The sequence below is a fragment of the Pteropus vampyrus genome, unplaced genomic scaffold (assembly GCF_000151845.1).
Source record: "Pteropus vampyrus isolate Shadow unplaced genomic scaffold, Pvam_2.0 Scaffold310, whole genome shotgun sequence".
Lineage (NCBI taxonomy): Eukaryota > Metazoa > Chordata > Mammalia > Chiroptera > Pteropodidae > Pteropus > Pteropus vampyrus.
In genome coordinates this window covers 152,058-159,035 of record NW_011889091.1, presented here as the reverse complement: position 1 = coordinate 159,035, position 6,978 = coordinate 152,058, and the positions used below count along the sequence as shown (strand labels likewise).

The 6,978-nt window shown below is 35.2% G+C and overlaps 1 pseudogene; it reads right to left on the bottom strand.

The window, feature by feature from the left end:
• Positions 1-798: 798 nt before the first annotated feature.
• On the bottom strand, positions 799-917 carry LOC111730382 (annotated as a pseudogene).
• Positions 918-6,978: the final 6,061 nt, after the last annotated feature.

The following is a 6,978-nucleotide window of genomic DNA, read 5'->3' as shown; positions in this document are numbered from 1 at the left end:
AGCAATCATATTAAGTAAATTACAGAGATATTTTTTTCCTTCCTTTCTAGCTTTCTAGAACTTATATCTTTTTTTTTTTAATTGTGGCCTCATTTTTATCAAGAGTATCAGTTCAATGTGGAACAGAAGTACTGCTAGTCTTGTTTTTTTCTTCAAAACCAGGCTATTTCTCTATTACAGATGAAACTATAGGATTATCTATTCTTTCCTAACAGTTTTAAGTAGGAATGATTGTTAAAATTCACTAAATGCTATTTATAACAATTTAGATAATCACATGGTATTTTAGGATGAACATTTACTTGATCATCCAAACGAGGACAGCAGGCAGTTAAAGAGCACTATTGGTGATTATGTCAGAACAACATGAATAAACTTTAATTTTCCCTGGCAGGCTAGGATTAATGTCTATCTTAGTGTTTTTTCCTTTCATGAATTAATGCGGTAAATTAAATTAATATATTTGTTTTATTATAAAAGTATCTTTTGGATGAAATCTAGCCATAGAATTTTTTATTGAATTGCTTTATTTAGTTACCTTATTAGGATTTTTGCACTTAAGTTTATAAGTGAAAATAATGACTAATTATTTTCTTATCCTAAAATAACAGAAGTACAGGAGCCATGCAAATTGAATTGGGGAAGTTTTTTTGTGTGTGTGTTTCTAGCATGTATAGCACGGATTATTGGTTTACTTGAAGGTTTGGGAAAAACTGCTTATACAAATGAACTTGTGATTTTGTAGGTGTGTGTGTTAAATTTGTAGTTTCTGCTTTATTTATTTTTTATTTTTTTAAAAGCCTACAGCACCTGGTATTCCCAGGTGGTCTCCCATCCAAGGACTAACCAGTCCTGACCCTGCTTAGCTTCCGAGATCAAACGAGATCAGGAGTGTTCAGGGTGGCATAGCCATAGACTGCTTTAATTTTTTAAATTAGGATAATTCTGTTAAAGTTTTCTGTATATTGAGATTTTGCTTTTCTATAATAACCATTTTCAATTATTTTTGGTTTTTATGCTTGTGATTGCCACTTCCTTATCTTCAAATATGGATTTGTACCATCCTTCTTCATTTACCAGTTTTAGGCATTATCTAATGGTTCTTTGATGTGATGTAAGACAACTTAACTTGCGTCCATCACTGTCTTACCTCCCCACCCTCATTTTCTTGCCATTCAGCTTCATAGATGGTAAATGTCTTAGAGGAAAAAAAAAAAAGTCAGCCTTATCTTTGAAGTCCCTAAAGTTGCTGACTTATGAATTTGGGTTCTCAGACTCTTGCTCAGAATCAGCAAATGTTCTCAGAAAAAAGGCAGCTAAAGAACATCAGGTCATGTTGCAGCAGCTCTCCTCTGGAATTTTACTTCCTGTAGTTATTACTTCAGTAGCTCTCTGATCCCTTTAAAAGGATACATTTTTAATTTTATCTGATACTTCTTGTTGTTCTCATGGGGACAACAATCTGTCACAAGCTAATCTACCCTACCAAAAAGAGAAAAAAATCCTCATCTCTGTTCTCTGGTTTCGTTTCCTTCAGGGTCGGTTTTTATTTTTGGCTTTCCTTTGTATTTCAAGATTTCATTAAATATCTAGTGATCCTTATTTTCTTAATCCACATTTGAAAAGGCCCAAGAGTGCTGTTTATAACACTGGTAACCTTAATTTTCAGATGAGCAGGTAGGTGCTGAAATTCTTGGGCCTTCACTCACCTATTATGGAATGTAAATGGCTTTACCTTGGGTCACCATCAAATTAATGATTATATGATGTCTTTTTTATATATAAATAGTTTGTTCAATTTTCTAATAAAAAATTTAAAAAGTCTTCTTCTTCTTTTCCCTCACCAAAACTTAGGACAGCCATTCTGTTTTGGTTCTACTTCTCTCTTCTTCCTTTGGCTCTAAATCAGTGGTGCCCTCCAGAGCCTACTCCACATTGCTTTGTCAGTCATCACTTCTGCTTTCTACTATCCAGATGCTTGTTGGGACTATCTCATTAATAGATGGCTTCTCATCCACTATTTTCATTACTGCAAGTTTTTCTGAAAACTTGAGTTAGAAAAAAACATTTTAGACAAAATAAAAATGGAGATGTACATAGATAATAAAATGGCACAGTATGAAACAGAAATGGCAGGTATTATTTATTTGCCTATCACTGTGCCTAGCACACAGTAAGTTCACAACAAATGTTTGTACCTTTATCCTTATCTACTGGTATGTAATAGACTAAATGGGGTGGTGCTACAACCAAAATTGATGCCATTTTAGGATGAAGGGTGGTTCCATAGAATAAAATTTTGGAGAGATTGGTACCGAGAACCAAGGATCCAAACTCTAACCACATCTACATGATGACCGTCTAAGACTATAGAAACCCGAAATAGATTTTCATATCTGGAAGAAAATATAAATACAAGAATAAAGCCACAGTTATACAAGTAATATGCATCTTCTAAGTGGGCTCTTAGAACATCCTTCAGTTTTCTTGTGATTATTCATGAGTGAGCAAGGACAACATCTATTATAAGTTTATTCTGCAGGTAAATTAGAATTGTGGCTAAAACTATGTATTCTGGAACTAGATTGTCTCAGTTTGAACCTTGGCCCTATCTCTAACACACTGAATCTTGGAAAAATTTTGAAAACTTCCTGTGTCTCAGTTCCTTCATCTGAAAAATAGTAACTTCAGGCCATTTAGATGGTCTAAGTGAGACAACACATAATGCTTTAGAACAGTGTGTGAGAAATAATAAGTGTTCAGTGTATGTTTGCTATTATTATTAATATTCTCTAAGTAATTATAGGATTAGAGTAACTCATCATTCTCCTAACCAGCCTTCTGAGTAAATTGAGTTGCAACACCACCATGTCATAGCAACACTGTAAAACTACTGTATAACAATGGCCTCCAAACCAGCAGTAATACTTTACAAGTGTCGGTAAACACAGCTATCCAGGATGCCAACATCAGCCTGTGCAGTGGGACTATGACACTGCAGCTTTAGAGGACAGTTTGCAAGCCAGCGCTTTTCTACCTCTGGCTGCACATTAGAACACTGAGTAGCTGTGACAATTCCTTCTCTGGGGTAAGGCCTGGTTTTTAAAGTTCCCCAGCTAAATTCTAACGCAGTGTTGTCATTATAAGATTTCCCAAGCTTTTATGAATTACTAGAATACTTGTAATCTGTATTTTTAAGAGGGACTAAAGTGATTCTTATGATCTCATTATGCTTGAGAAACAGCTAAAATAAATAACTCTCAGGCTTCTTCAGTTTTCTCTGGTTTTATTGGAACCCTATAGAATTATATGAGCTAGGGAGTAAAAAGGCAGTCTGATGCTTCAACCATTTACGACGTAGTCATCGTTTTTATCAAAACTTTCAAAATTATACATTATACAAATTTGAAAAATCAAAACGAAACCCCCAATTGAAATAACCTCTGTTAGCATTCTAGATAACAATATTTTCTTCTATGCAAATATTTTATATATAGTTTATATAACTACATATATTCTGTATTTTTTTTTCCTAACTCTGCGTCACCCTTTATAACTATCTTCATAACCACATTTAATGACTGCCAAATGATGGCTCAAATCAATTGATTTGAGGACAGGGTCTGTGTCTTAGGCAACTATATATCCCGAGTACCTGGTGCAGCAACTGTAATATAATAGGAGCTAATAAATAGTTGGTGATAATACAGAATTTCTTTTATTGTTCTCCAGTAATGGAGAGTATTCAGAATATGCTTGCTATTATTTTCATTGTTATTAATATTCCCTTGGTAATTATCCAATTCCCTTGGTGATTGGAATAACATTTTTCTACCAACTACTTTTCCAAATTAATTATTTTAAATTAAACTAACATCAAATTGAATTTACATTAAAAATAGAAAACCACATTTAGTGATATTTAATATTTTTTTGAGTGTTTAACAGTTTGCTTCTAATTATTTTCTATAAAGTCATTTCCCAAAAATAAAATTACTGAACAAAAGATCATATTTTTGAATTAAATTACTTTCCCAGTTATTTTAATTTTCAGTGTTATCAGATATGTATTAAGAGATCCATTCTCATATTTAACAGTATTATTATCTTTTTAAATTAAATTACATATTTGGGTGTTATCTTTATAAAGATTTTAGCTAATTTAATAGACCAAAAAAATCTTAAACATCTTAATACCAGATTCACACTTTGTATAGGAGCTACGTCCTTTAGAAGCAGTATCCAAAAATGGCTGTGAATGACGACGACTCAAAGATTACTAGTAATGGCTTTTAACCATGTGGATATGACTGAATATATAAAGATTTGGAATTAAAATCTATAGGAATTAAAATCGATCAGCCATGCCACCTCTACCCCTTTTCCTTAAGTGAAGTTTAGTCAGTACCCAAGAGTGGCTTTCAAAAGATAGTTTGTTAGGGAGTATGTATGTGGGGTGGTGGGTCAGAAAACGTGCAAAGAAGGGGAAGGAGTCTAAGAGAACAATAAAATGACCAAAAGATCAAAGTCCTATAGACCACACAATTCCATTGGACAAGTCCCATTAACAGAAGTGGACCAAAGGTAGTGCAGAAGAGTGAGTGCCACCCACTTCAAACTTGACAGAAGCAGGGAAAAGGACAAAGACTGCGGTCTGTCTACAGCTATAAAAACTTTCCCATGAGAAATATCTGATTTGTATATTTAAAGATGAGTAAAGGAGTAATCATATGAAGAATTTGGATATGCATGTACCTGACTTCTCTTGTTCAAGATAAAGGAAGTGTATGACCTCATTGAATATTCAGAAAACTGATACTAGTTCAGCAGGACTAGTATCAGTTTTCTGAATATTCAATGAGGTCATACACTTCCTTTATCTGAGGTCATACACTTCCTCAAAGCACAGTAGAAGAGGATATGGCCAGAGGTGAAACCGTACAAGTAGGCAAAGGTGAGACCATAAAGCCATGCTCCATTCTTGATTTGCAGAGCATCATGAAGGAAATGAGGGGCCATCTAACCATGTAAATGATCTAACAAAATTACTGGTTTAGAAAAGTCATTGTGTAACTGCATTGTGTAACAGGTTGGAGGGAAATAAGAGGCATTCTTCTGGCAATTTAAGTGAGCAACGACGAGAACCCAAAGAAAGAGTAATAGAGGAGATATAAAAAAGGGAACGAGTTTGAAGGTATATAACAGAACACACGGCAGTCATGGTTTGACCCAATTTTCCAAATCTCAAATTGGATTAGGTATATAGGTATATACTTTCCCATTATCCTATACATTTTTGTTACATTAGGAATTTCCCTAATTCCTACCTAATTCCTAACACATTTTCTTATATATGTTTCTATAATACGTGCGCAAGAAATTATTTTATTGTTTGCCTCCACAAATATATATAATCTGCTCTGTGAAAACAGAAACATTGCCTTTTTTATGTGCTACTATAACATTAGTGCCTGGCAGTTTTCCTGTAACATAGTAGGTGTTCAATAAATATTAATGTTGATAGTTAGAGGAAGATGCTGGGATAGCTCTCACTGTTTCTGGCTTAAGGAACCATATGCTGTAAGGAAGCATTTTCCCAATCAGGGAACACTGAAGAAAGAAAAAGTTTGTGGGGGACATAAAGTGGAGTCAGTTCAATTTTGAAAATTTTAAATTTGATACGTCTGAAAAATGTCTAAGAAAAGCTGTTTAGACAAAATTTTACATATTAGCCAGCTTTGTTGTATAATAATCAACCCCCAAAATTCCAAAGGCTCACACCAACAAATGCTCAGTCATCAATCATATTACAAGATAGGCTGAGGCTCTTCCCCAGAACTCAGAAAAAAGAGCAGCCCCTTCTGAGACATGCTGTTTTTGTGGCAGAAAACAGAAGCACAAGAAGCCCAGCCAAACTACACAAAGTTTCCACACAGACATGGTGTATATTATATCTACTCATCTTCCTGTGGCTCAAACAAGTCTGTAGCCAAGCCCCAAGTGGGTGGGACATGGATGTATGACCTTATCACAGGAGAACAGTAATACAGTCTACCACACTTTTATTAAAAACAGTATAGGTCTGAGAATGGGCAACAAACATGCAGAAGATAAAGCTATCAGAGAGTGTGATATCATACCGGTAGGGTGTGTGGAGTGAGGGAAAGAAACGAACTGGGACTAAACCTGAGGAACAGATAGAGAAGGAAAAAAAGCCAGGAAGGAGACTAGATCGAGTAGTAAAAGATGCAGAAGGAAAACAAGGGGATGGACAAGTCCTTGAAGCCAAGGTGGTCTTATCTATTCAAAAACTGATATTTTAGTTTGCCATAAGTGCTAACAAATAAACTTCATTGCAAGAACAGAAGGCCCATGGAGAGCTGCTGATATCTGGAGGTAAAAGAACAGATTCTAGTACCATCTCGGCCCCAAACCTGCTCCTAAAGTCCCCCCATATGGCTCGTCCATTTCCCCGATACCCCTCATATTTGTCTACCTCCCTTCGGGAAATCTCAGATGCCAGATGTCAATGTATGCCCCGTTTCTCTCCCTTTTACCACTGCCTTTCCCACTCTGCCAATCTTTCCTGTTACTGTCATCTCATCTAACTTTTTGGCCTGGCTAGCTGAGGATCCCATGATGGGGTCAGCAAACTTCTTTCTGTTAAGGGCTATATAGCAAATGTCTTAGACTTTGGAGGGCATGTAGTCTCTTTCACAGCTACTCAATTTTGCCTTTGTAGCACCAAAGCAGATATATACAATATACTAAGCAATATATATACAATCTGGTAGCTGGCTAGATTTGGCCTGTGGGTCATAAAGTGCCAATTCAAGTTCTAAAGAAAGGATTCATTTCTGACCATCTCTGGCTGCTTCATGTTATTGACTTAACATACTATTTGTATGAAATATAAGGATTGAGATAAGCAAATTACAGACATGATTTCTACTAAATACCACTACACACAAATATATC